The sequence below is a fragment of the Thermobia domestica genome, chromosome 5 (genome assembly GCF_964235325.1).
Source record: "Thermobia domestica chromosome 5, izTheDome1.hap1.1, whole genome shotgun sequence".
In the NCBI taxonomy this organism is placed as follows: Eukaryota; Metazoa; Arthropoda; class Insecta; order Zygentoma; family Lepismatidae; genus Thermobia; species Thermobia domestica.
The window spans coordinates 280772649-280786635 of NC_137458.1; the positions used below are offsets into that span (position 1 = coordinate 280772649).

Consider the following 13987-nt stretch of genomic DNA (forward strand, 5'->3'; position numbering starts at 1 on the left):
CACCGGTTGTGTGTTAAAGACGTAACACACCCCCTGTGTTAAACGCCAACACCGCGGGGTATCTGTTAAACTAACACCGCATAGTGGTAGTCACGCTGGAACCACTGCCCTGTGTTAAAATTGAGTTGAATTAACACAACCATTTTTTATTGTGTATTATTCATATTGTTGGCAGTGTGTTTAGTATCACTACGATATATGTGTGTGCCCTATTACGGACAAGTGTATATTTTTATGCCATACCTTGTACTTAGGGCTGTCTGTGTAGAACTTAAAAAATAGGAGTTCTTACCTTCATAAATAAATATCCGTATTTATGCCTCTACAATACAGGAATTGTCTATATGTATTGCCCTTCTTTACACTGGTGTACTAGTATATAGGTCTATAGTAGTCTCTGTTTGTGCTCAGGAAAAATAAAGTTCAATGTTACAGCTCTTAAAGAATTCTTCTTAAACACAAAAATAAACTCTCCACAGTTTATAACAGAAATATTATAGAAAATCGTTATAAATAATGTGTGTGTCTAATAGCAGTATGTAACTCACCGTCATGAGGAGCCAAACAAAAATAGATAAATCTATTAATTAACAGTGATTTTTAAAGAGATATACAGGGTGTCTGAAAAGTCCCCTAACATAGGGGTAACTTTGTTATTATCAGAGTTACAATAAAATGTAAGAGGGGGAAACCGTATCCAAATATGATGTTTTCAATCTAAAATGAAGGATTTTTTTTAAAAAAATCGAATGAGGCTTTTGGGCTGTACACATTTTATGCGCTCAATGTTAAATCAAAATGCAACGTTGCCATTAATAGAGCGGGTGTGAGAGGGGATATATCAAAGGTTACTGATATATCAAAATCAATTTTACACACTGCATCATGATATTGCCTTTTATTGTACTACGAAACAAGTTAAACATTTACACTCTTTAAAAAGTGTACATATAGATTTCACGAGATGGATACTCTGTTATGGAATTATTTATTTTTTCGTTGCTATGACAGCTCAATTCACATCGTCGAATCACTATCATAATAAAATATCATCACATAACAACAGAAAAGAAATTACTTCTATTTCTCTTTTCATATTCTTCTTCTTCCTTTTTTGAACAGCTTGTGCATTCTTTAAAAGTACATTTTGACCATAAATACAAATAAAGATATAATAAAGATGTTAAAATACAAGTATCGTTGTAAATGGGGACATGTTTGAAATGGGTCATCGATACGTTAGTATAAAAGACAGTAACTTCATTCACTTAGGCCTATGTTGTGATCCATGTAAATGGTAACGTTGCATTTTCATTTAACATTGGGTGCATAAAGAGTGTACAGCCCAAACGGCTCGTCCGATTAAAAAAAAATGCTTCACTTAGATTGAAAACATCATATTTGGAGACGAATTTCACTATTACATTTTTGTTGTAACTCTGATAATAGCAGAGCTACCCTTGACAGGGGACTTTTGAGACTCCCGGTACATTAGAATGTAAATAAATAAATCTTCTTCAGCAGCAAATTAAATTATTAATTACTAGAGAGCAAATTTTAAGGTGTAGCACCTTTTCTAAAAATGTAGTTGTTATAACAATCAAAGTTCAAAATATGAATTTCCGGACATAAAACGAACTGAAATGAAGGCACTTTGTTGCACCTTTTTCGTGAATGTTGCACCTTTTTTTGCTAAATTAATAAAATTTCCCCTTTTTTAACTTCTTTTAGAATTTAGCACCTTTATTGTCCCTTTTCTCTATATTTTTTAAAAATTTGGACAGGACAATATGTTTTATTTTCAATCTGGTTTGCACATAATATTCCGTAAATTTAGACACAACCTTGACGGATTTACTACGGACAAATTTGAGCTGAATTTGCGAAACAATCCGGACGTAGAAATCTTTGCAACGTCAACTGAACTTCCTGTCCATGTGCTTACGTATGCACCACTGGTTTCCATTCATGTCGAGCAATATTTAAGGATCACCTGAAGTCCAAGCGACAGAAATTAACATTGGAAACCATAGAAATGTTGTGCATAATCAAGTATAGCCAGTTCCTTAAAACCCAGTAGTATGGAACAGTTTTTCAAGCCACAATATTGCTAAATTAGTTTTTTTTTTTTTTTTTTTTTTTTTTTTTTTTTTTTTTAAAGTACCGAATTGGTTTTAACCACAATTTCATTACAAGAATGTTGAATACTGTACAAGTTTATGAGAATAAATAAAACAATTTTGCAATTTATGTCAAATGTTTAAAGCCCAGTTTTTAACAGTATTTGCTGGTGTAATGAATAAAGAATATTCACGTAACTGTAGCACCTTATAAAGATATATCCTATTAGCACTTTTTTTTTTTTGCACCTTTTTCAATGATTTTCAGCACCTTTTATTCCCTTTTACCTACCACATTTTTGTACCTTAAAATCCGGTCCCAATTAATTACTATTGGCAACGAATGACATACTTTCTAGTACCAGAAAGATTAGTTTTTTTTTTAATTTTCTCGAAAATTAACATGAAAATTTAGTTTACAAGCAGTGGCGTAAGTCTGTCTTCAACATTGGAGGGGGGAAGGTAAAACAGTTCCCATATTTTTTTTTAAAGCGATATTTAAAATATTTATGAAGTTGGAAAACACTGCTGTAAAGGATCAGGGGAGCAGAATTGTCTTCAACATTGGGAGGCGCAGATTTGAGGCTTATTCGGGGAAGAAGAGGTGAGAATCATATTACGGTAGATGAACAGTAGCGGATCCTAGCCAGGGCCGGGGGATCTAGCCCTCCTATTTTTCTTAGTAACAAAATAATTTGAGCTATTATTAATATACTTTTGAAATTTTATATATACCTATCATAGTCTGGGTACTGGCTGGCCCCCTCAGCTTTCAACTTCTAGATCCGCCACTGTAAATGAATCTGACTTCTGAGGTCTACCTGTTGTATATTATATATCAGGCGATGTATTACCAAAAAGTACTTTTCAAACCGTATTATTGAGGGACATGTCCCCCCATTTCCCCGGGACTTGTACCCATATCTACAGCTGAGACATTTTTTCAGCATGAGGAGAGGAATATATCCTCCTCTGACACTTATTGTAATTTATGTCCAAGTAGCGGGAGCGGAATTAATACAGATTGATGTGACCTAAATGCGCCAGAACACGAAGTTCAGTTTGAAATATTAAAGAATGCGATTCTTTTTTTTTTTTTTTTTTTTTTTTAATGAAACAAGCAAAGGGATATCTATTTCATCTCACTTTCCTTCGTGATAGTCAGACGCAAATCATCACATTTTTCTTTTTTTTTTAAAAAAAAAAGGAACACATTTCAAATCTAATTCCAAGATTGGAGAGACACGTCCCCCTCATCCCTCCCCGGCATTTACGCCAGTGTTTACAAACATCTCATTTTATTGCAAATGGAGTGGAAATGGAATCTTTCAGTTTAACGTCCCACGATTATGCTATTTTAGGCTAAAGGAGACGATGATTAAGACTAGTGAATGGTGATGGAAGAATTTGGTGGAATGATAATGTGGGAGGAAACGGTAGTACCCAGAAAACCCACGGACCCCATGTTGTCCACCACGAACTACTTTGGCCAGGGACCGAGCTAGGGACCTCAAGCACCAGAAGTTCATTTTACAGGGCTCGATATCATCTATTGATGTGCTATGTGTCATCTTTCCATATACACGTATTAAACAAAAATTAAAGCCTTTTAAAAGTTAATAATAATTTTTTCGCTATGTACACACTCTTTTACACTCATTAAACACTCTTTTGTACTATCGTCTAATAAAAAAGGCTCACTAAAGATATACTTCAAGTTCAATTTCATCTTAACAGATGGCGTGGTTATCGTATACAGCGTCAATATTTTTTTTTTTTAGTTTAACAAAAATATTTCGTTTCCCTCGATATTCTCAAAAGCTACGCATGAGGATTCGGTCACTTGTATTATTTTATTTCTCTGAATGAGATCTTATCGATTGTTATACTTATGTCCCATCTGTGCTGTGTTATACTTTTCTATGCCGCTTATCAACTACATTGCGTGTGAAATTTCTTTGGACATTGGCCACCTAGGCCAGATTAAGATGGTGCTTAGTGGGGGGCTGTCGAATCTTGCCTTTAGGTGACAGGAGCCCTTCACTCTGATCGAAATCTCAATTGGCTGCCTATAAAGAATCATACAAGGTACAATCATCATCATAAGATAGGGGGACGCGGTGGTTCAGTGGTAGAGCCGGTGCAAATGCATCAAAAGATTGAAATCTTGGCCAATAATTAATTTTTGGATGAGGGCTCACAAATTTTTTGAAGGCCCCGAAATCGAGTTTTTTTTTTTTTTTTTTTTTTTACGGAATAAGTACATCATACTGAGTCAAGTGATAATTTGGGAAGTAAGAAGCCCAAGAAGCCATGCCAACCAACCAGGAGAAGGCACAGTGTGTCCTGTGGTACCATGAGACACGATCACCAACCACGGTGCAGAGACAGTTCCAGACAACATTTGGGAGGACTCCACCTGATGTCAAGAGCATTAAAGCCTGGTATGAGAAGTTCAAGAACACAGGGTCGGTTGCTGACCTTCCGAGGTCTGGTCGACCAAGAACCTCAGCAGACACGGTGGAGGCTGTGCGGCAGTCTTTTCTGAGAAGTCCTAAGAAATCGGTGCGCAGGACCTCACGTGAATTACAGATGCCAAAAAGCTCTATCCATGACATTTTACACAAACGTTTATTGTTTCGTGCTTACAAAGTGCAACTCGTTCAGGCCTTGTTGCCCGACGACGGTACACGTTGATATGACTTTGTGGTCGAAATGCTATCACGTATTGAGGACGATAATGGTTATCTCAGACGAATTGCCTTTTCCGACGAAGCGACATTCTTTGTCAGTGGAGTAGTGAATCGCCATAATGTACGCATTTGAGGTTCAGAACCCTCCAGGGAGGTCAGGGAGTTCACCAGAGGCAGTCCAAAGGTGAATGTTTGGTGCGCGTTATTGCACGATCGAATTATCGGGCCATTCTTCTTCGCTGAGGATACCATCACATCTGCAGTGTACCTGGATATGTTGCAGCTGTATGCTGTTCCTCAGCTGCTTCAGTATCGGCCCGATGTCGTTTTTCAGCAAGACGGTGCACCACCTCATTGGGGTTTGGACGTCCGTGCCTATCTCGATAGGACATTTCCTGGGCGATGGATTGGTCGTGATGGACCAACAGCTTGGCCTCCACGCTCTCCTGACATAACCCCATTAGACTTCTTTTTATGGGGTTATGTCAAGGATGAGGTCTACCGAACACGTGTACCAGATCTTGAAACCCTGCAGCAACGAATAACCACAGTCGTTGCATCGATCCCTCCAGTGATGTTGGCTAATGTGTGGATGGAAATTGAATATCGCCTAGATGTGCTACGTTCTACCAAGGGTGCTCATGTGGAAGTGTACTGATGTGACCAAAACTTTTATAGTTTGTAAACAATTCAACACCAGTTTCATATTTCTATCTTATTTCTAGCCTGAGTTATCAATTTCTGTAATCAGGGAAGGACTTCTCGGACACCCTGTATATGTAGTTCTCCATATATGGGGCGTACAAGAACATTTTTGATTGAATGAAATATACTTATTTTTTGGGGGGGGGTCAGGGTCAATCAAAATTTTAAACGTCCCTTAAATCAAGTTTTCGCTTTTTTTTTTTAACGGAATAAGCACATCGTACTGAGTTAAGTGATAGTTTGGATTAGGCTACATTATATGTAGGTCTAATTCTCCAGATATGGGGCGTATAAGAAAATTTTTGATTGAATGAAATCAATTGGATTTTTTAGATTAGGGGCCACAAAATTTTTGAACGGCTCCTAAATCTAGTATTCGTATTTTTTACGTAATAAGCACATCAGACTGAGCTAAGTTATAATTTTGGTTTGACTACACTATATGTAGTTCCCGTAATAGAAGGCCTACAAGAAAATTTTTGCCTGAAATATATTGGATCTTTTGATCCACTAATATACATAACAAACCTTTTTCACAACACCTAAGAACAGCAACTAAGATGCAAATGCAAATATGAGGATCATTTATAGAAAGGTGAAAGTACAGTTACTATGAAACGTGGTAGACACACCCGAAATATAAAAACAAATGCTTGTTTGTGATTGGCCAAAACTGGAAAATGTTAACAAATCCTTATCTCTAATTGGTCGAACGCCTGTAAACGATATTTAAAGGGAACTTTTAGAAATATTTATATTTTTTTGCTTATTTTTTATAGGCTTGTTTTCGTTACACTTTTCTAATAACTATTTTCTTAAAACTGTGCTCTTATAGGCAACCTTACAGTTAGATATGATCAAGAAAATTATTGAGTGGAACATGTTCCCCTGTCCCCTCTCTAACTTCGCCCGTGTACTTATATAATAGCGATAACTGAAAATGCTATTGTCATTCATTACTTTGTATTTTCCCCTAAAACCAGGGGTGCCCACAGAGGGGGGGGGCTATGACGCAAACTACGTCATTGAAATATTTGGGGGGTTAAAATCTATATAAAATATGTTTGAGTGGGGTGTAAAAATTAATCAAAAAGAAGATTTTTTTCATGAAAGAACACCTACGGATAGACAATTGGGGGGGTGCGTCATGGGCATAAGGGGGGGGGGCACCACTGCTAAAACGACTTGCATTTTGTGACTGCTTCTATTAGTCGAAATAATTATGGTAATGTGGTGCAACGACATTGCACAAATTTTTTCTAAGGATTAAATCTTTGATAGTCTCTGTAATCTATGGTTTATTAACGCGGAGCAGGAAGTGCTGAAATTGCGCAAATTTGCACCGCGACGTTGCCAACAACAGGATTCAGGAAATTTATCCTTGGCGAAAGAAACGATACTTAAAGCTTTCCTATAATACACAAGGTACACATTTTTTTTTCTATTTTCGTCAATATAAACTCCATCTTGAATATTACGCTGATGTTTCTCCATTTTATTGCTTCTTGTTTATAGTACCCTCCTCACTAAAATTTGCTATTAATTCTCGATCCTGATTGGCTCGTTGTGATTTTCGTTTCTTATTGGCTTCTTATATTATTATTATATCCGCAACCGGCAAACTGACCACTCATTTTTGTAACAATTTATAAAGTAATAATATATAACATATCTTCCTCAAAGCACCTATGAACAGTAACTAACCATAAGTTGCAAATGCAAATATAAGGATTATTTATAGAAAAGTGAAAGGACAGTTACTAAAATACGTGGTAGACACACCTGAAATATAAAAAACAAATGCTTGTTTGTGATTGGTCAAAACCGGAACACGTAAACAAATCCTTATCTCTTGTTGAACGCCTGTCTACGATATTTAAAGGGAACTTCTAGAAATACACAGAGAAAAAATCCGTTCTCCGGACAGCGGTATATTGTACAAATATACGGTATCCTTTTGCTTACTATAGAAATCAGTACGGAGCGTACGTTATCCGTATGCTACATAGGCACTGCAATTAGATGTTACATCATGCCATTGCAGGATGTCTGACATCTAACAGTTTTCCGTATATCACATGCATATACTTATGTTACCTTCGTCAGCTAAATGTTGTATACATCCATTTGTATGTGACATCCTGACCGCCTACATTGTTTCATACAGAAAGTACGTAGAAGATAGAACACTTTTTTTTTAACCTAAAACGACTTGTGTTTTGGTCACTGTCTATATTAGTGGAAATGCTTATGGTATTGATGGCAACGTTGCACAACATTTTTTTTGCCAATTTTGTTGCCTGCTCATTAAGGCTTTATCTGTGTAAACCGATAAGGGAGTGAAAGTTTGCACAATTTCAGTGCACCCGGTAGAGCGTTCAGGTCCGGTGCTTGGGGTCCCTGGTTCGATCCCAGCTCGTGCCGTATGGACTGTGTGGCGGACAAACACCGTACTCGTGGGCTTTCTCGAGGTTCTCTCGTTTCCTCTCATTTTATTCATTCCACCATTTCATACATTTCTCATCGTCACCGTCTCCTTTAGACTAGCCGACATAACCGTGGGACGTAAACTTTCATTTCATTTTTTCATCATAAGTTAAAATATGGCCAAAAATATGAAAGAAATTTCTTCGTTTGTTACAGCCATTGTCTTAATGAATCAGAATAAATCAGTTTTAGAAAAGATCAAATATAGTGCATGAGAACCGTGATTCATATTTTCTCTGCATTGCATAGTTGATGTCATAGAACTACGTGTATTCCCTTAACTTTCCTACTGTACTTTTACAGAAATGTATTAGGCGAAGTCAGCAGGGGCTACATAATTTTTCTAGCCCCGAGCCTCCAGATGGATTAACCTGGCCCTGTTTTCAACTCACCTTTCATGCGGTTAGGGATGCGCACGAGACAAGATTTGAGGCTGTCTCGTCTCGAAAATGTGCTGTAAAAGCGATGTCTTGACTCGAAAAATCTATATTTCTCTATTGGAAGAGCTGTGTCTCGACTCGAATTTTGTAAGAAAAATTCTGTCTCGACTCGTCTCGTGCGCATCCCTACATGCGGTAAGGCAAGGTAAGAGGAAAGTTCAGCTTTGGCAACATGGTTACTCGCAGCGGGGACAAGGTGGGGCATTTGGCACTCCCATGGATTTTCAGTTATTGGTAATTCATGTCAGAGCGGCGGATCTAGCCCGGGCCGAGGGGTCCTAACCCCCCAGTTTTTTGAGTGAGTAAAATAATTTAAGTTGTTCTTTATATATTCTTGAAACTTTATAGCAAATTCATGGTATACCTATCATAGTCTGTGTTCTGGCTGGCCCTCAAGTTTTTACCTTCTGGATCCGCCACTGCTCAAAACATACTAATTGTCTCTCACATACTATAGCACGTAATACGTATATTTATATTAAATACTATAGACATATAGTTCATTACCTATATTCAATAAGGATATGTGCTTAAATAAATATTTTTTATATTATATATTGTTAATCAAGGCGGCATTTCGGTAGGAGGTAGAATGAGTAAATGTACATGATTTGAAGATGATATGGCACTTGTTTCGGAATCTGGAAAGAAAATCAATAAGATGTTAGAAAACTTGAGCAAGGGATGAAAGTAGGTTAGAATGGCAAAAGGCATGATGATTGGAACAAAGCGGTCGGTGTCAAATATAGAAGTGGGAAGCGAAAAAATAGAACAGGTGACTAGTTTTCGATACCTGAATAGTGTTATTAGTGATGATATTAAGTATGAATGTGAAATAAAAAAAAGAATAGGAATGGCGAAAGAAGCTGTTAGGAGGAAGAAAATACTATTTCGTGGAAGCTTGAACAAAGAGTTGAGAAAAAGACTCATAAAATCCCTCATGTGGATATTGTACTATATGGATCAGAAACATAGACATTACACAAAAGTGATTTTAAAAAAACGACTGGAAGTTTTCGAAATGTGAGTGTGGAGAAGAATAGAGAGAATTAAGTCGAGCGGAAAATGGGTTAGGAATGGTGAAGGAGAAAACGACAATTTTAGATATTATTGAGAAAAGGAAGAGAAACTGAATGGAATATTGTCACGAGGGACGCGTTAGAAGGTATGGTGGCAGGAAAGAGAGGGAGAGGACGAAGGAGAGAACAATTGATGGATGATATCAAAACAAACGTACTGAAGACGAAGAAGTTTGGGGAAGACCGTGGAGTGTGGAAGCCTCTCAGTTGCGGCAAATGACCGGCCAATAATGGCAGAATACCTATAGTGATGGTACGGTTGCCAATTGGCCGGTTTTTGACCGACCTGGCCGGAAATATTGCTGTTATTTTTTATTAAAGCGGTGACCGGACAGACTTTCTTATCAGTCTCTTTATGATCGGTTTTTGCAAATTTGTATCTAGTTCGAAGCAATTTCATCTAGTTCGAAGTATAGATTTAAGAAGTAACTTTAATTCTGTAAATCCAAAACTGTCGCCTTTCACCATTATCTGTTTAGGTAATTTTAAAGAGATGACAGGGACTGTATCAGGGAAAATTTGAAATTTACTTGTAAGGAATTTTATATTTATTGAGAGTGAAAAAAAGGACTTCTTAAAGCAATTTCACGTAGTTGAAGTAAAAGTTTAAAGAATAAATTTCATTATCCAAGTCCAAAATTACCAAAATTGTCATTTAAGGATTAATGTACTTTTCTTCATCTGCTTCGATAATTTTAAAGTGGCAGTTACTGGTAAATACAATAAAATTATCAATGCTGATTTCAGTTTCTCATTTATAGCACAACGTATTTATTAAGCTTATTAGTAAATGTACTAAGGATATGTAAAATACAGGTGCTAATGCACTTTTGTTCACGATAATACATTTCCTTCCTATGGATAGGTCCGAACAGAGATACTTCACCCTTAAACCTATATCATAGGGAATTTTGAGGGGGTGCCATTTTTTTATTTTCCAGAGTTGCCAATCCTAGGTGATGGTTATATATTATGTGTAGGGATACCCTAAAGTGTGTATGTGCTTGTGAGTAAGTCTTTGGGCTCCCTTGAATCGGTCTTTTGTTCCCCTTTAGAATTGGCCTTTTGCTCAGCTTTGGAAAAATTGCTGTGGGTATCCGTATTTGTTAATGTAAGAATCTTTTTGTCTCTGACAACCACGACCCTTTTCTATCATTATATGAGATTTATAAGTAGTTAATATGGTTACTTACTCTGGTTGTTAAACTATATGTAGCACTAAAACAAGTCAAACCAGTTGAGAATGCTCCAAGAGCATTCCACAACGAACTTAAAAAGATTTAATTTTTCTTAGTACCTTCTACAGAATTTATACCAATTGTTCTATGTATTTTATTAATATACTTATTAAACAATTCTCTTGAGTACTAAATTTTTTCCCACATGTTTTATTCATGAATTCTGTTAAAACGTTCTACGATGTGTTGTTTTACAAAGACATATGCTCAAAATGGAGGGCTCAAAATTGAAAAATTCGAAAAATATAATCTCTCTATGACTTACGGTACCCAAGACATGGCTCCTTAAATCTCCCGAAATCCGAACTTTTTTTGGTCAATATTTGGGAACAGCGGTCAGTGGCCAACGGTTACTATTTGGTACCAAAATGTTTAACCTCCTCTTAGATATTGACCAACACCAATATTATCTCTCTATGGCTTACGGTTTCCGAGATATGGCTCCTTAAATCTCCCGAAATCCGAACTTTTTGGCCAATATTTCGGAAACGGTAAGAGTGACATAAAAAAAAATTCCATCACTTCTTTGAGATAGTTTTTGATGTTCTATCGAACGGAGGGCTCAAAATTGAAAAATTTGCAAATAACATACACACACACACACACACAAATAAAGAATTCCGTAACGAACTTTTTAAGTTCGTTGATAATAAAGAAGCTAAGAAATAATTCTCCAGAAACAGAAGATAGCTTTTTGTTTAACAAGCAGACAATAATTGTTGAAACTAAACTAGAAATAGTATCTTCTATTAAAAATAAGAATTATTGGTTTCGAATTTGAAATATTTTTTTCAGCGCAAAGGCTATATGGGACGTAGACCTATAGTTTAATATGAAATCCGAGTCACATCAGGTCTCGCCTGAAATCGGACCTGGGTTTACCTACCGAATGCATGTACGCTAACCACTAGGAAGGAGATCACGTTCTGAGCTGACGATTGTACATTCCATTTTCAAAAATCTTAATTGAGGTGTATAAAAGGCATTGATGACTTTTTGTATTGTTTCTGGCAATGGGAAAGAATTCAAACTTTCCAGAAATTCGGATCGGTACAAGTTGAACGTAAAAGAAAGGAATGCTAAATTTGAATCAAGCAGTAAAACAAACAAAGAATATAGGTTTAAAATGTTAATTTTGACCTTAAAATAATGATATACACAGCTGTGGTCAATAATTGACGATTTATTATATTCTCATCGGAAATAGACACGATGCAAATTGAACACCATTCGGTCGGTAAAAGTAGGTGAAAATTTTTTATCGTAAAATTTGCCACAATACTGACATTATTACCCAGCAAAACTGCTCTAGTCTAAAAGAAATAAAGCTGTTAATATTTTATTTAAGCGTATTCCTATTTTAAAATTTAATCGTAAAAGTAATTGGGAATCGCAAGTTAACAGCTTTTCCTACTAGCACGCTAAGCTACTGCTTAGATAAACTTAATTTAATCCAGATATCGTTGAAAACAAATCTAAAATATACATTTTACATAGTAAAATGATCAAATAACACATTAAGAATCTTAGCAAATCTTTTTAGAGTATTAGGTTTTCTATGAATATGTTACTCGACATTTCATGATGAGATACGGAAATATATATATCATTTTCTGCTGTTTTCATTTACTATTGACAATTTGAAATATATAAATTACTTACTTCAATAAAGAAAACGCAAATAAAAATCTATTAGAAATGATTATGTGTACGATTTTCCGTTAACGAAACTTTTTTTCAAATTTACCGGCACAATTTCAATTTGTAATTGTAGAAAAATAGGTCAAATGATGCACAATAGTGTGCGGGCAAAAGCATGGAGCAAGCAGCAGCGATTTTCCGTTGTTTACAACAAGCCTTTCATAGTTTTGCACTGCTTTTAATCTTTTTCCAGTAGCCAAAGACAATTCAACGAAAGAATCGTTAAGTTGCCGATGTCGTTAGAGGGGATAAAATGTAATGTTTGTTTTTACTGGTATCACATCAGTTGTAGTTTTACATTCCAGAAGAAAAAACAAGCACAAAGCCAAGTAGTTCTGCAGGCACCAACATGGCGTTACGATCGATCTGATTCCGCTTCTACGTCTAACAAGAGAAAAAAATGGGGTTGTGAAAGAAAAAAAGGCCAGGAGATAAAGATCGCAGGGCATTTGTATCATATCGTGTTGAATAACAACTTGTCCCGGAAATATAAACGTTTCGATCAAGTCCGATTTCTTCCTCTGTTGTCACGATACATGTAATTATATCTGATTTAAAAAATAAAGCTGAATCAGCAAAATCTCTCGTGTTTTGAAATTACTTTAGTGCAGCATCACTGATACACATCTATATAAACATTGAGACAAATTTCGCAATTTCCATGTTTTTAAAAAAAAGCTGAATTGTCACATTTAGAAAAAGGTAAATATCTAGCATACACATTGATGACATCATCACCACAGTGTATTCTCCTACCTGTTGTGATAAGTAGTTCCTATCCCCCCTCCCCCAGGAATGAGGCACACACTATGTTGTATTATATCCGTAGCAAACACTCAACCGGGCTGTCAAGCAAGTACTGGCCGCAGTGTTCCGTCCTACTGGGGCTCCACCTCTCGTTGCCATGACAACGAGAATCTTGCTCTCTCGCTCTCGTTTGCCTCTCGCCGTTGCTATGGTGACGCGCTTACACTCCTCGGTACTCCCTGATCGACCCGGGGTTGTTGTGGGTGTAGGGTGACCTGCTGGTGACCCAGCTTGGGTCACAGCTTTAAGCAGGTAAAGGGTGTGGTCGGAAATGTACGTAATTCCTTAATACAAAGGATGTGTCTGCTTTATATTTAACAAGGATGGAAGCTTTTACTTCTAAAAGACTTAACAACTGCACAGCAAAAAGTACAAGGGCAACACTGCAAAGGAAAAACACGAAACTAGTTACTAATCTCTTAGAAAGTGCTATAATTACTATTAAAAAGCTGTCGATTGCGTATATTTACAAGAAAACAAATACATGTTTCTCATTGCGTTATCCTACGAAAGAGCAATGTTGGAGAATGTCTCTGTAACCCAACAAATGAGTCTGGAGTGACTATTTGTATATTCAGGACTTCGGCTTTAGGAGCGACCTTGAACTAGAGGGTCATCACGTCTAGGTCACGTTTCAAAGAATTCCAAACAGAGTAAACGATATTTCTGTATTTAAAATCAAGTCCATTACTTTTAAAAAAAAGAAGAAGAAGAAGA

General features: G+C 36.5%; 1 protein-coding gene across 1 annotated transcript in view; it reads right to left on the minus strand.

Annotated features, from left to right (window-relative positions):
- sif (guanine nucleotide exchange factor still life) overlaps positions 1–13339 on the minus strand; it is a 1225751-nt gene extending 1212412 nt beyond the window's left edge. The window contains exon 1 of the mRNA XM_081760149.1: positions 13220–13339. The gene's annotated coding sequence lies outside the window, so the exon portion shown is untranslated. The remainder of the gene's footprint in view (positions 1–13219) is intronic.
- Between the last annotated feature and the right edge of the window lie 648 nt (positions 13340–13987).